A 16,113-nucleotide genomic window follows, 5' to 3' on the forward strand; every position below is an offset into this window, starting at 1 on the left:
AACTTTATCAGAAGCTAAGGAGTTATTTTATTTTTGTAACAATGCTTCATCTTTGAATTATTTCACTCATTTTCATTATAAACATTTAAGGCAAATTTTAATAGGCTGAATATATACAGCCTTAGGAAAATTGATTTGTTACTAAGGAATGCTTTAATAGTTATTACAAAAACTGAAACAGCAGATATAAAAGGATGAAAGCTAATATGTCTGTATAGAAAATGCAAAGCTAAAATGGGAAATGTCTCAATGCATGGCAACTATTGTCATAAGAATATATTATCTCTGTGAATATGCATTCAGAAGGTGGTAAATAATGTTCATGTATTAGAGCACAATTTTAAACTGAACAGACATTAGGAAAGATAGCTTCTTATGGTCTTGAAGTAGATACCCACCAAATTGTATAAAATCACAACCCAGTCAGCAAGTCTGAAAAGTCACTGAGGTTGTGTTTACAGAGATTGTAGTAGAATCCATCAAAAACTATATTGTGCCCCATCATCTATTCTCATTCTATTCCAAAACAATGTAAGTATAGGAGATAGAGATTTTGTTTATGGCTTTCTGGAATCAGAAAAAAATATATGATACATAACTCACACCCACAATGAGATAAAACATTCTCAGCAGGGTCATTTATTCACTTTCACTATAGTTCAGAAGAATGAATAGTGTACAGACCCTTTATTCTCTGTACCTGATCTGTCTTCACCCCATTGGCTCGTTGAAAGAAAGGAAACTAAATTTATTTAAACTGATAATCTCAGTTTGAGTCAATAACATTAAACGACTCTTTAAATCCATCACATCTTTGAATAAAAAGTTTTCTCTTTCAGATTTCTATCTCTTCCCTTTTGAGAGAGAGCTATGACTCATATCAGCAGAGGAGACTCATGCTGCAGACCCACATGGTATCCCCATGGATCCTCCAGTGTCTTGGCTATGGAGAGGTTTCGCCAGGTCAGGATTCTGCTTTGGGGAAATATGACTAATCACATTGCATTCTTTGTGTGTCATGTGTTGGCAATCACTTCTAGAGACCATAGCTACAGATATTTGTCCATGATCTCAGAATGCCTTTCTGTAATAGATTTGTTATGAAACTGCAAATCTGACAGCCTGCCTGCTATCTTATCATTTTGCATTCCCTCATGGAGTATACAGGAAACCTAGAGCCTTAGTACTCTAAGTAAATACTTAGAGGGACACAAGTGCTTCTTTAAGTCTATCTACTTGCCTCTGTTCACTACCTCTGACCAGCAATTTTATACACTGCCCATCAGATCAAGAGTATTTTTGCAGAGGTTGGAAGCCTCTATCACATAACTCTCAGTAATTATGCAACCTACCTCATGATTTCATGTTCTAATCTGTGGGTCTGAATGTTTCTCAAAACTCCCACTTTAAAGTTTGAATACCAAGTAAAAAGAAGAGAGTAAGACTTTGTCCCTGAAACTACCTTATCTTCTCTAGCTTAGGAGACTAATACTCATAACCTAATCATGATAGGCAGATGGAATACCTTCCCTGCAATGTGAAAGAAAAGCTATGGCTGGAATATACCAGGCTTATTTCTTCATATATTAAAACATGTTAGAAAATCCATGTATCTCTAAAAAAGCTTAGATATCTAGATAATTGCTTTTTAGCAAAATCTTCTTTTGCATATCATAACCTGAACAGAATATTAACTGTTTCATCCCCTTTGCTTTCTTGCTGCATTAACTGTTTGTATTCTCATAGAAACAGAAAGGGTTGCCTTGCATCCAGTTGACTGTTGAGGAGATGGGAATATAACTCAGTAGTAGAGCCCTTGTCTTGTATGGACAGGGGCCTCAGTTCCATCCCTAGCCCTGAAAAGAAGAAATTAAGCCAACTGACTTGAGACAAATATTAACACACTACTGAAAAAGGTAAAAGTACACTAATGTGTGGATCCATTATACTTACATAGGAAACTAAAATGGGAAATGTCTCAATGCCTGACAACTATTGTCATAAAAGTACATTATCTCTGTGAATATGCATTCAGAAGGTGGCAAATAATTGATTTGAACTTAGAATCTATTACTAATTGATTTGGACTTAGAATCTATTGCTCACTAATTTCTTCAAGATGTTCCAATAACTTCTTTGTTTCCCTGTTGCCTTCCTTTCTTTTGTTACATCTCACCCATTAGGCTTTATTATTCTCTCATATAGCTATATTTTTTCTTTGTTCATTACTTGCACTCTAATAGACCTTATAACCTACATGGATCTGCGCACCATCCCTTCTACATTGTTATCAAGAGCAGTATTTAAATTACCCCCAAATTTAGTCCTTTGAACAACAACATTTGTTATCACAACAATTCTGTGTATCAAGAATTGAGGAGCAGTTCATTAAGTGGTTCTAGATCAGGGTTATACATGAGGTTGCAATCACAATTTCAACTGATGCTGTAGTCATTTGAAGGCTTTGCTGCAGCTAAAAGATCTGCTTCCAAGATCACTCACATGGTTATTGGCAAGAAGTCTGAGTTCCCTCTGGCTGTTGGCCAAAGGTCTCAATTTCTCACCATATGGGCTTCTCCATGTGAGTCATAGGAAAGATGGAGTGTCCTCACAGCATTGGAATAGAGACTACAGAGGATGCTGTATACTTTCATCACCTACAGTATGATAACTGGCTATGATGCTCAATCACTTTGCCAAATTCTATGTATTTTAGTTTGTTGGTTTTTTTTTGTTTTTTTTTTTGTTTTTTTTTTGCTATGACCAAAAGATCTGACAAGAACAATTAGAGAAGTAAAAATTTATTTGGGGGATCATGGTTTGAGAGGTCTCAGTCCATAGGCAAGGCCAACTCCATTCCTTGGGACCTGAGGTGAGGCAGAACATCATGGGCAGAACATCATGGTGAAAGAGTGAGGTGGAGGAAAGTGGATTAGGGCATGGCCACTAAGAAGGAGGGAGAGGAAGATGAAGAGAAAGAGAGAGAGAGAGAGAGAGAGAGAGAGAGAGAGAGAGACTCCCCTCACCATAAACAAAATATATATCCCAAAGACACACCCCCATTGACCCATCTCCTCCAGTCACATCCTACCTGCCTACAGTTACCACCCAGTTAATCCCTATCAGGGGATTAATGCACAAATTAGTTAAGGCTCTCATAAACCAATCATATCATCCTTAAATGTTCTTGCATTCCCTCACACATGAGCTTTTGAAGGATACCTCATATTTAAACCATAACACCATGTGTCAGAAGCAAGTTATTAAGTGCAGCTTACACTTTAAGGGGAGTGGAAGTAAGCTATATCTCTTGAAGGGAGGAGTATCAAAGAATTTGTGATTGTATTTTAAAACTTCAGCATCTTCTCACTGGGAAATATTCCTTTGTCAAAAAATGTAAAGGATTTTCACAGTTGTCTCCTGGTCCCAGGGTTGAGCATGTGATCAGATTAGGAAAAGTACTTCTATCTGCTGGACAATGATGTTTCATTCCAGAGTCATTTACTAAAGATCTTTCCCTCTTCATCATGAGATACAGTCACACCTATGTGTCATAGTTGTCTCACCAGTACACTAAATTCTCTCTTATCAATATTTATACTTTGATGCACTCCTTGGTCTCTCAAAACCATAATAATTTGTGTCAGGGGCGGGCTCTGAGGGCCCCAGAGCCACACCGTGGCCTGATCTCTAAGATGGTGCCTGGCAGCTTGCCAGACATAGCTGCACTCATATACAAGTTTTAGGAAGTAACTCTGGTTGACTGTTGTACATGAGGCAATCCTGGTATCTGCCTGGAGACTGTTCCTTGATAGGCTGACTTTCCTGGTAGTCTACTCTCTGATAGGCTGATGTTCTCAATATAAGTCTGAGACTTGCGGAATAAAGCCTTTTGGTTCCTGTGATCAAGAAGAGCGTACGTGTTGTGATTGTCCCCGCGGGTGGTGGGCGATCATAAATTTGTTCCCTAGATTTTCTCTTTCCAAGCACATTTCTAAATAATTTCCCAGTCTGACTACCTCTTCCTAATCCTGTGTATAAAATTCTAATGTATCTCTGAGATTTAGCTCAAATTCTCCCTTCTGTTAAAGTCTTCTGTATTAAGAATATTTTGTCCCTTCTTCCATCCCCTCACATGCTCTCAACCATCTTTTTTCTTCAGCCGTTACCATGACAATTAGCTTTAGACAGATATAATCTGACATTCCCTCCCTTAGATCTACTGGTTTCCTTTTACCTTTGACCCAAGTTTCTCTGACACAGGACACTTATGAGAACCCATTCGACCACTCATGAGCAACTTGGAAGTATGAAGGAGTCAATACCCTAATAGGCAACTGTTGACCAGTGGAACATAATTCTTACTAAGTTCTGAACTCTTTCATCCTCCAAAGAAGAAGTACTAGAATAAAATCTCCATTGCTCCATAGAAGATCCATGCAGATTCAAACTGAGGTACCACCAATGAAAAACAATTCAAGGTTGTACTTTGGAACTGGTTTTCCCTGTATTTAAATTTCACTCTGTCTAGTTTGCTGTTTTTCTTTCCTTACTATTGCCTACTACCAGTTGTCTCAGCCTCCATTTCCAGGAGATGACATTGTCTCCTGATCTCAATGGAATGTCTTCTTGTGTGTCTATTATAGTAGGTATTTTATATTACTCTTAATGCCTCCTTATACTTGGAAATTATTTGCTCTTCAACTCTATAGCCATAAGGTCTACCAAATGTTTTCCACATTGTAGGGGGTTTTCAATCATTTCTTGAATGAAGTCATTTCATTTTAAATTCTTTAAGTGAAATAGTCAATACCTATGCTGGTATGCAAAACTCAATAAGTGCCTTCCTTGTGAAATCTGCACCATAAGCATTTGATCAGTCAAAAAGTCTCATAATCTGCCATCTGTAATCTGGAGAACCAGGAAAACATATTATGCAATTTGTTCTCAGACCCAAGGCCTCAGAAGCAGGGAAAAGTTGAGTTTGAGTTGTAAAGCCTGAGAACTTGAGCGAGGGAAATGAAAGGGTGACCCTAGTATAAATCCCAGGTTCTAAAGGCCTGAGAGAACAGGAAGCTCCTATATTCAAAGATAGACAATGATGGAAGCACCAGCTCAAGAAGATCTATTTGTCATTTCTCCTCCCTTTTTGTCCATTTGGGCCTTCAACAGATTGATGAAGCCCACCCCAACAAGGGATAACAAATCTGTACTTTGTCTACTGATTCAAATGCTTATTCCTTCCAGAAATACCTCCATAGGCAAATGTAGGAATAATGTTTTACCAGTGATCTTTGCATCCCTTAACCTGATCATATAGACACATAAAATGAACCATTATGCACATACACACACAGACACACACACACACACACACACACACACACACACACCACACACATCTTTGATTGCAAAGATAGTACAGAGAAATTCAATATACTCACATAAAGTTTCTGTCATTATTAAAATATTAGGTTCATTTGTTTAGATTCTCATAGTTTTTGTTTATTATCCTTTATTCATTGGAAGATTCTACTCAGGATTCCACTTTACATTTAGACATTATCTTTTCTCAGATTCCTCTTGGCTGTGATAGTTTCTCAGACTTGGTTTTGATGACCTGAAAAGATTGAAGAATACTTGTTTCTGTAGATAGTTCCACATTTAATATTTGTCTCATGTTCTTCTGATGACCAGACTGAGGTCATGTATGCTACCATCAATATTACTTATCACTCGATGTTACCTTTCAGTACTTATCTATGGTTATGATTGTTTGGTTATGTTATTTTTGTTTTTCCCTTCCTATCTTGGGCCATTTTCCATTGCTTTAACAAAATGTCTGAGTCAGTTCTTCATAATTAGAAAGATATTTAGCTCACAGTTTTTGATGTCCAAAGCATGATACTACATCCATTGATTCTGGTAAGGACCTTGTGCCTACAGCACAACATAATGAATGGCATCATGATAGCAGCATACAAGAGATGGAGAAATCACATGAAGCCAAGGAGTTGGGAGGAACTAGTATTGTTTTTATATAACAACCAGCTCCTGTGGGAAGTAAATGGAGTCCCATTATAACCTAATCCATTTCAAGGGCAATCTCTCCAAAGACTGGATCACCCCCAACTGGGCTCCACCTCTTCAAGGTTCTTCCATCTTCCGCCCTGTTGGGGATCAAGCTTCCAAAACAGAAAAAATTGAGAGAAAATGATGTCTAAACCAAAGACTTTATTTAGTCTACACCATGTAGCCCACATATAAAGAGAGTGGGAAAGTACGTTCACCTACTTGAGTAGAATATCTACATAAATTACCTGGGTTTTGGTTTTGGTTTTGGTTTTATTTTTGTTGTTGTTGTTGTTTTTTTTTGCATAGATTTGTCCATTTCTTTCCAATTTATTACTTATTCTATCATTTATTTCTGTCAGTTTGAGTTCATCAATATTTACAATACAGTTTGGGTCGAATTTGGTATTACTTTATTTTTCAAATTGTTCCAGATTTGGTCATTAGGAAGTATTTGAGTTGATCCGAATTGTATTAGAAAGCAAGATCTGGGTACCAGGTGTAATCATTGCTACTAGGGTATCATTCATTTTAGGTCCTCTCAGCCAATAGAACAAGGAAATTGTGTGTGTGTGTGTGTGTGTGTGTGTGTGTGTGTATTAGCCCATATATTTACACATTTCTATCAATATTTCTGAATGGTACCATCTGTATCTATAACAAGCTAAGTTAAAACTCACACAGATGGCTCTAGCTCTAATCGTTGTGAATCCTTTTAGGTTCCTCATTTTGCTTGTCTAAAACCTCTCACTACAAATCCGAACAATGTGAAATCCAGCTCCCACTACATGCCACCCATTAACTTAATTGTTCAATTCCAATGTATGTAAAGAATATGTAAAGAATAATCAGCATTGTTAGCCTAATCTGAAATGTGAAATAACTTTATCAAGGAGTACAGAGTTGGTGGGCAGCTTCCTTGCTTTTAGCCTTCTGAACCTTGCTCATTTACAAAACCATGTGAGTCAACCCCTTTTCATCTCACCCTCTTCACTGGTGCATTTTTGTACATCATGATTAGAACAGTTTGTCACATTGTGTTATAATTTATGATCCTCTTTTATACCCTTTATGTTTTTAAATTTGCATAGTTGAAAGTTCACTACGTACTGCAAAGTTCTGTGACAAATGCTGTTGTATCTGTCATTACTATATCAAATAGAAGTTTCACATTCTTAAAATTTCTGTCCTTTGTACTTCACAGATTCAAACCTCCCCAAAAATCATCCAGTCCCTGAAACCACTGTTCTTCCAATCTCTATATTTTTAACCTTTCCACAATATCAGATAAATGGATTCAGCCAGTATGTTGCCTCTTCTGACTGGTTTCTTTCACTTTACAATATGCATTTAAGATCCATCTTACTGGGTGTGGTGGCATATGCCTGTAATCCCAGCAGCTTAGGAGCCTGAGGCAGGCAGATTGCAAGTTTGAGGTCAACCTTAGCAATTTAGCGAGGCCCTAAGTAACTTAGTGAGACCCTGTCTCAAAATAAAAAATAAAAAGGACTAGGCATGTAGCTCAGTGGTAAAGTGCACCTGGGTTCAATCCCCAGCACACACATGCACACAAAAATTCATCTCTATCTTTGTGTAGTTTGTAGTTCATTCCTTCTTATAGCTGAATAGTATTGCATTATATGATATAAAATAGTTGAGTCATTCACTTTTTAAAGGACTTCTTGACTGTTTCCAATTTCAGGTTATTATGAATAAAGATGCTATAAGCATTTGTATATAGGTGTTTGTGTGGACACATACTTTTTTTTAACTTTACATAATTTTATTGAATGCATAATACATAAAATATTTCAATGCATCTAATAGGAACATTTGGGCATTAAACAAGGTCATCATGATTTCTGATTTTTTATATTTCAGTTAATAAAATGACATAAATCAGGAATTAAAAATGTTTGATTAGTATAATAAATGAACAATTTCATGCTATGCATACATATACAGGTGATCTAACCCATCTAGACTTAAAGGAATACCTCTCCAAGAAAAATTCATTCATATTAAAATGCAAACTAGCTATGACATAGTTTAATAAAATTAGTTAGAAATGGGTTCAGGAATAGGAAATAGTTTGTCAAAAGCCCAGGATCTAAGAAAAATCATGCTGTGTTACACTCTCTGTTAGAAAATCTTCAAAGCAAATGTGTGAAAAGTCAAAGATGAGGGACAATGCAGAAAAAGATGTTAAATCATGTTGTTAAGACTTTCGCACAAGACCTTGGACACTTCTAAATTCTTAAGGGGAAGAAATGGAACAATTCAAAATGAATGTGGCATGATGTGCATCTCTGTCCAGATACTTTAATTATTTTTTTTAAAGATCGGTAAGTGAAAATGTTTGGAGATTATTACAGTATTTGAGTAAAGTGAATATGTTGGACACTACTAAACTGATTTTGATTGAGATTTAGAGAATCATCATATGCAAAATATAACTATGGGGTAGAAAGTGTGACAATTTATAAATTGATAGAAACAGAAAGGTAGAGATGGAGGGAAACAAGGCAAGAAGGAAAGGAGGAAGAGGGAGAAGGGAAGAGAAATCTATATTTGTCTTGACTCTATGAGGTAGACAAAGAATCAGGGAGCAAAAAACCACATATAGTAACTGAAGGAAAAGAAGTACTTTATACTGTTTAGGAAATAATTTAGAGTTCATTTTCTAACTCTGAAGACCAATCTTGATTGCCATTCAATAAATAAGAGGTTACTAGGGAAAGTGCAGTCTCAAAAGAATTTCCCAATGTAGCCATGTTACTTTCAAAGAAATCTAAAAATGAGATGCCACAGAAATCGAAGGAAGACAATATTTAAGAAAGGAAAGACTGATTTACAGGCTTTAACAACAGACAAAATTATATCGGTTGGATTTATGATTATTTAAGTCACTAATAACCTATCCACAATGTGAAGAGAAAGCCTACAGAGTGGGAGAAAATCTTTGCCACTCATACTTCAGATAGAGCACTAATTTCCAGATTATATAAAGAACTCAAAAAACTACAATAAAAATAACCCAATCAACAAATGGGCTAAGGAAATGAACGGACACTTCACTGAAGAAGATCTACAAGCAATCAACAGATATATGAAGAAATGTTCAAAATCTTTAGTAATAAGAGAAATGCAAATCAAAACTACACTAAGATTCCATCTCATCCCAATTTGAATGGCGATTATCAAGAATACTAGCAACAATAGGTGTTGGCAAGGATGTGGAGGAAAAGGTACACTCATACATTGCTGGTGGGGCTGCAAATTAGTACAGCCACTCTGGAAAGCAGTGTGGAGATTCCTTAGAAAACTTGGAATGAACCCACCATTTGACCCATCTATCCCACTCCTCGGCCTATACCCAAAGGACTTAAAATCAGCATACTACAGAGATACAGCCACAACAATGTTCATAGCTGCTCAATTCACAATAGCCAGATTGTGGAACCAATCCAGATGCCCTTCAATTGATGAATGGATAAAGAAACTGTGGTATATATATACAATGGAATATTACTTAGCCATAAAGAATGATAAAATTATGGCATTTGCAAGCAAATGGATGAAATTGGAGAATATCATGCTAAGTAAGATGAGTCAATCTCAAAAAACCAAAGGACAAATGATCTCGTTGATAGGAAGATGATGACCCATAATGGGGGGTGGGAGGGAGGCAAGAAGGAGGAAAGAGGGACTGTATAGAAGGATAAGAGGTGGGAGGGTTGGGGGGGGAATAACAGAACAAATCAAAAACTATTACCCTAGGTAAATGTATGATTACACAAATGGTATGCCTCTACTTCATGTACAAACAGAGAAACAAGATGTATCCCATTTGTTTACAATAAAAATGAATTAAAAAAAAGAAAGGAATCCTGATTAGAATAAGTGATACTCAAGTATATATAATATGTCAAGATACACTCATTTGTATCTAAAAAGAACAAAAAAAAGTTATGATCTGTAAGAGAATATTTTTTCATTCATTATATTCATAAATCATTAATTATGCTTGAAAATTACAATGTATATGTGAAGAGATCATGAGTATATTAAAATCAATGAATGAAATAATCAACCCTTTGAAATTACATAGTAACCAAATATTTGGAAGCTGTTTTTATTCACTACTTCTGTTCTGGACACATACTTTTAAACACTTAGGCAAATACCTTGATGCTTGATTACTAAATCATATGTTAAAATTATATTCAGCTTTATAAGAAACTATCAAAAAATCTTCCAATGTGGCTACACCATCTTTCATTCCCACTAGGAATTAATGAAATTTTCTGTTTTTCTTTCTCCTTACCATCATTTGGAGTTTTGATTTTTGGGGGGTTTTAACCATTCTAATAGGTATGTAACTGCATCTCATTGTTTAAACTTGGAGTTCCCTAATTATGTTGATGTTAATTTGGATTGCTCTAAAGTTGTTGAACATATTTTCATACATTCATTTGCTATCTTTTTATCTTCTCTGATTTTGTCTCTCCAGATATTTTGCTCATAAAAATTTAGCTTATTTTTGAATTTTAGAATTTCTTTGAAAATTCAACTATAAGCCCTCTATCAAATAGGCATGTGATTTGCAAATATTTTATCCCAGTCTGTGATTTGTGTTACATTATTTTAACAATGTCTTTCACAGAGAAGTTTTTAATTTTATTAAATCCTTGGAAACTATAGCATAATCATCAGAAATGCAGGTGGGTGTACAACTGACATATTAAAAACTAGATTTATCAGACAGCCAATTTTAAGGTTGAATTATTCTCCTTTGTGTTGGATTTCTGCTTTTGTTAATTAAAAACCCATTTATCTAAATTTTATTAGGTTTCCTACAAATCTAAAATGTGACCACCTGCAAGTCATATTGACTACATAGGAATTGGTGAGTTTTATTTTATTGTCAGACATGCCCTTGGGTTCAGATCTTCCTACAAGGAAAATAAGCATATAATAGAGACAAAATGAAGTCCAATGTTGCCCTCTGAGAAGATAGATAATTTTAAGAGGTAAGAGTATATCACCATATTGATAAATCTTTATCCTAAATTATATTGCAGTAGATAACTTGAAAGCATAGAATATGATGATGAATGAAAGCTCTGACAGTAGACTTCTGGGTTTATAACCCAGCTCCAAATATGAGTGGGTCATTGATCTTGAATAAGTTACTTCATTTTTCTGTGCCTCATTTTCCTAACCCATCTCTGTTATCATTGTGGGTTTAATGCTAGCTTTGCTCACAGAAATTTAGTGCTGCCTAGGTAAGGGTAAGATTCTTCTTTCAACTCTGTTTAAAGGAAGGACATCCAAATTCCCTACCAAGTCTTCCGGGAGAGTTTGAGAGAATTCAAGGCTGTTGAAGAGCAGGATGTTTACAGTTGGGAGAGGAAATCTATGGTTTCATGTTGGAGGTGACCCAAGTCATGCAGGCTCTCCCTGGGGCTTAGGTTATCTATTAGGTATCACTTCTTTGCTTCATTGTTTCCACAGGTCTGTTTTATCTAAGGAAAAATCCATCTATGCAAAAGAATTTTTCTTCTTTCCTATCGATTTCTTTCAATTTTTATTTATCTTTCACTGTAAGATGGAGAGAGAGAAAATATCCCTCAGGTTGCATGTGTGAGGGAAGGGTAGGTGATTTGAGAAAATGACTATATTAATTCTTCAAGATATCATTGCAGAATATGTGTAATACCCAAAGTCCAGTGACTGGCAGAGGGTAAAATTTCCACAGACTTATGCTACCATGTAATGACAGTCACCATCTTAATGATGACCAAGAAAACTTCCCTAATTCAGAAGTTCAGAAAAGATTATAAGTAAAAACTTCTCTCTAGACAGACCAAAACAAACAAATGAAAACAAAAATCCAAAAACTTTTCTGACCACTGGAACCACAAGCAACCAACAAAAAGGAACTAAAGAGTCAATAAAGGAATGATAGGAAAGAGTCAGCATTTTTCTAAATGCAATTTTTGACTAGCTTGTATTTCATACTAAATTGCAGGACCTTGATTTCAGATCCAGAAAAAACAGAATCAGTTCTGCTCAGGAACCTTATATATGTTATATATATTTTAGCAAGTAGCAGTGGAAAGTTGTTTAATGATCAGATAGATGGGCAACGCATCTTTCTCACATCAATCCTGAATTGGAGTGAAGTCTCGCCAGAGCCTGGAGCTGCCTATGGATGTTGCAGATGGTGCCAATTCAGCGCTTACTGTGGGAGGCAATAAGTAAGGTGGTCTCTCACACGCTTCCCCTCAGTGAAAATGGTTTCCAAGGCACTTGTGGTAAAGCAAGTCATTTAATAAACAGTGGTATGCTCTCAAATAACTAGTTAATGTTAATAAACAGAAAAATAATATAGTTAAAAGATAGATTCCCACTTCAGGATGTGTTCAAATTGCAAAGTTCTTTTGTATTTCTTAAGACACATTTGGGCCAGATTTATATATCCCTATCCCTAAGCTAGAGTTATTCCTTTTACTAAAACAAATGATCAGGTTCACACCTCTTCCTTCAATTTCTGTGAACTTCTGGAATATTATCTGAAGCTACCCTGAATCTGTAATGACTTAGTCATATTTTTTTATTTGTTTTCACCAACTATGCAGATTTTTAGCACTAAACCTCGGTTTGATTTTCACATAACAGTCTATTTGCATCTGCTTTACATGTTAATTATTACACAGTTATTCTCTTTGCTATAATTAAAGTTAGCACTTCATTATAAAATCCTATTTTCTAAGTTTTATAGCATGACAGTAAATATTCCCTGAAACTAATATTAACCTAATTATATGCATCTTTTTAATATTGAAATATGCATTTGTTTCTCTGTATGTGTGCGCATTTGTGTGTATGTGTTTTTCCCAAGTATGAGAATCATAAAAAATTTAAAAAGTTTTGTTATTTTTGTTTTCCTTTTTCTTTTCTCAGCATCAGGTTGAAGTTTTCTCCCATCCTCCAATTACTTAACATTTTCATGAACAGTTGTTTAATCTTTTCTAAAAGTTGTTTGGGTCACATGAACTGAAGCAACATTTTGATAAGTCACCTCTGCTGTTTCATAATTTGTGTGGACTCTGAAAGGTCTAACTAGTTCTGAGTGGTCTTCCTGCAGTAGAAATAGACTACACCAGAACTGTGAAAGGTCAACACTGCTTCAGTTAGTCATCATAAATTATAACCTCAAGGAGAACTCCAATACTTAAATATCAGTTACTTTCCAAACATAAACCATGTCCACTCTGTCTTCTAAATTTTTCTTTCCTACCATTGATGAAAATATTCTAAAAGCATTCCTGAAAATATGGATTGATTGTTGAGACCTAAATACTATCTGGCAGTCTCACCATGGAGAATTTTCTTTACTTCTTTGGTATTTAATTGACAATATGATAAATTTTATGAGACCATTTCTAGAGTCTTTTATTGCTTTAATGTTCTGAGATTCTAAAAGTTGAAATTCAATGTCATGAGGCCTTTGTCTAGATCTCAAAATTACTCTGATTAACTCTGTCAATCGGCCAATTAATCTCCCAGGGATTAGATTTGTTATCTATAAAATGAGAGACAGAATATGTGCTCTTAATAGACTTTTGGGTATAAAATTATTATATACATATATAGCTACAGAAAAATAAAGAATAAAATCACAAGTGATGGCATTTTCGATGCATATATTATGTTGTGTTCCTTCCTAAAATTTTATTGAATGACACAAAAGAATTTTCATAAGGTAAAAAAAAAAAAAATAGCAAGCACAAAGAGAATGAAAGAATATGCAGTAAGCAACAAAATCTGGAAATGTTGTAGAGGGGTAACTATGGGAATCTTCAGTCATTGGCTCCTGCAATCTTGTAGGAAGAATTTCAGGCAAGTTGCACATGGTAAGCAGGCAGGAGTTTATTTGGAAAAATGAGCTAAGAAAGTTAAGCATATAGTATTGGCACTGGGTGGGCTGGACCATCTCAGAAGTGAACCACATAGCCCTTCCAGAGCTGGAGGTCTTTAGGTTTTGAGATCCCTTATCCTTGTTCTGTTTTTGTGTACCCCCTTAAGTAGTTAATTATCCCTTGGTATAGCCCTTAGTGAATTTCCTACATGAGGGTCATAATGGAATAGTTCCAAGAGGTTGCAACATAGTTTTAGTAATAAGGAAGAGTCCTGGTGACTGGTCACAAGAGATAGTGGTGATACAGTCTGGAACCAGTAGACCCCATTTTCTGGCCTTGAAAGGACGGCTCTCTTTAGGGGTTATAGTTAGCTGTGACTGGGAAGGTTTTAAATACACTCACCTCTTTTTCAGATGCCCATATTGATAAAGTTCCCTGTACTTTCAGTCATGTGACTCATGAATTTTAATGCACAAGTCTTAGATCCACCTGTAAGTACCTGTCCTTCATTGTCCCTCCCCTACATGCCTGCCTATGACTAAACTGTCTACCTAACAGAAACTGGAAAGCAGAAGCATAGAAGCTTGCCTACTATGCTCTAGGCACTGAGTTCAATCCCTAGCATTATATACACACAGAAAATCATTTGGGGGTCCCCTGTCTTTCTTTTTTTATTATTCATGGGCCTCAATTTTCTGTTTAATTTTACTAGCAGAATTCTGGCTACAGTTACACAAATATGTTGAATTTTTAATTTTTTTTTTGAGGGGCCCCAATTTAGAGGAAACTCTTAAACAATCTCTTGTGTCTCTAAAAATCCTCTGAAGGATCTGCAAAAGCAATTCCTGAGGCCAGAGATACATTTACATTGGGAAAACCATTGATTTACTCCTTGACATTCACAGAACATAAAAGTGAAGGAAGGAGCATGTTGGAGGGGTGAAGTCACCAAGGATTTTAACAGAACTGAGATAACAACACTATCACCATCTCGTGGGAAGAAACAGAGACTCATTCCATGGTCTGGGGCCATAGCAGGAAGCAGCAAGTCTTGTTCAGGTATACAAAGTGGCAAACCAGTCATCTTTCTTTTTTGTATTCACAAGAGCCTGAGTTCAGAATCTTGCAGGTGGCATTATTGGTGAGGATAGGGAACACATACAAGACCCAGGTCCAACTCATCACTTTGCATATTTCCTTCAAAACAGGGTCCCTGCTTAATGTGTGCAGGCGCAGGTCAAATTGTCCAAAGTCCTGTCTCATTTTCAATGGCTATTTTCCAATGACTATTTTCCATGGTTTTACCCCAGGTCCAGAAGCCCTCAGCTGTAGAGAATGACTCACTTTGTGAAGAAGGTCTGAGAGCAGTGGAAGAGTCTGTCGACAGCTATCCTAATATATATTGTGGAAAAGGAAATCAATATGCCTCTGTGTTAGTTTCCCTTTTTAATCAGTATGCAGAAGAGTAATTATTTTTCCTTAAACTACTAATTTTTAATTGATGGGTTTTACCTCATCTTTAGATGCAGAAATGTGATTTAAACATTCTTTGGCCTCAATGTTTCTTCTTGCTCCAGCATTTCCTACTTTACAGAGGTGGAAGAGATTGTCACACTTCAATGAAGAATCCTTCATAAACTGCAAGTGCTAGTTTGAGAAAGCTGACATTTGAGAAGCATGCTGTGTTTCCATGGAAACCACTTGCAGTTATAAGAACGACTCTTAGTGCCAGATTTTAATCTCAAATACAGGAAGCACAGACCTGCACTTTCTAAATGAAGAAGAGGAATGGGGTAATGAGGAAATGCTAATTGGAAGACACAGAGTGATCATCTTCTGCAAATTTAAAGCTATTTCTAAAGTTATGTATATTTTTCATGCCCAGGTACATAGTTTATAAATAGTGTGTTCAGATTTGATTTTATCAGAGGTCCATGCACATTGAAAATGAAATATTTTTAATAAGTCTCACATCATTATTTTCAGAGAGAATTTGAGAAAGCTATTTAAAAGTAGGAGTATGACAAAGAGATAATTTTGTGTCTTTGTAATACAGACTTACCTTCATGGAAGCACACAATTCCTAGGCGCTAAATGACAAATGACTCTGTGT

The sequence above is a fragment of the Sciurus carolinensis genome, chromosome 7 (assembly GCF_902686445.1).
Source record: "Sciurus carolinensis chromosome 7, mSciCar1.2, whole genome shotgun sequence".
NCBI lineage: Eukaryota > Metazoa > Chordata > Mammalia > Rodentia > Sciuridae > Sciurus > Sciurus carolinensis.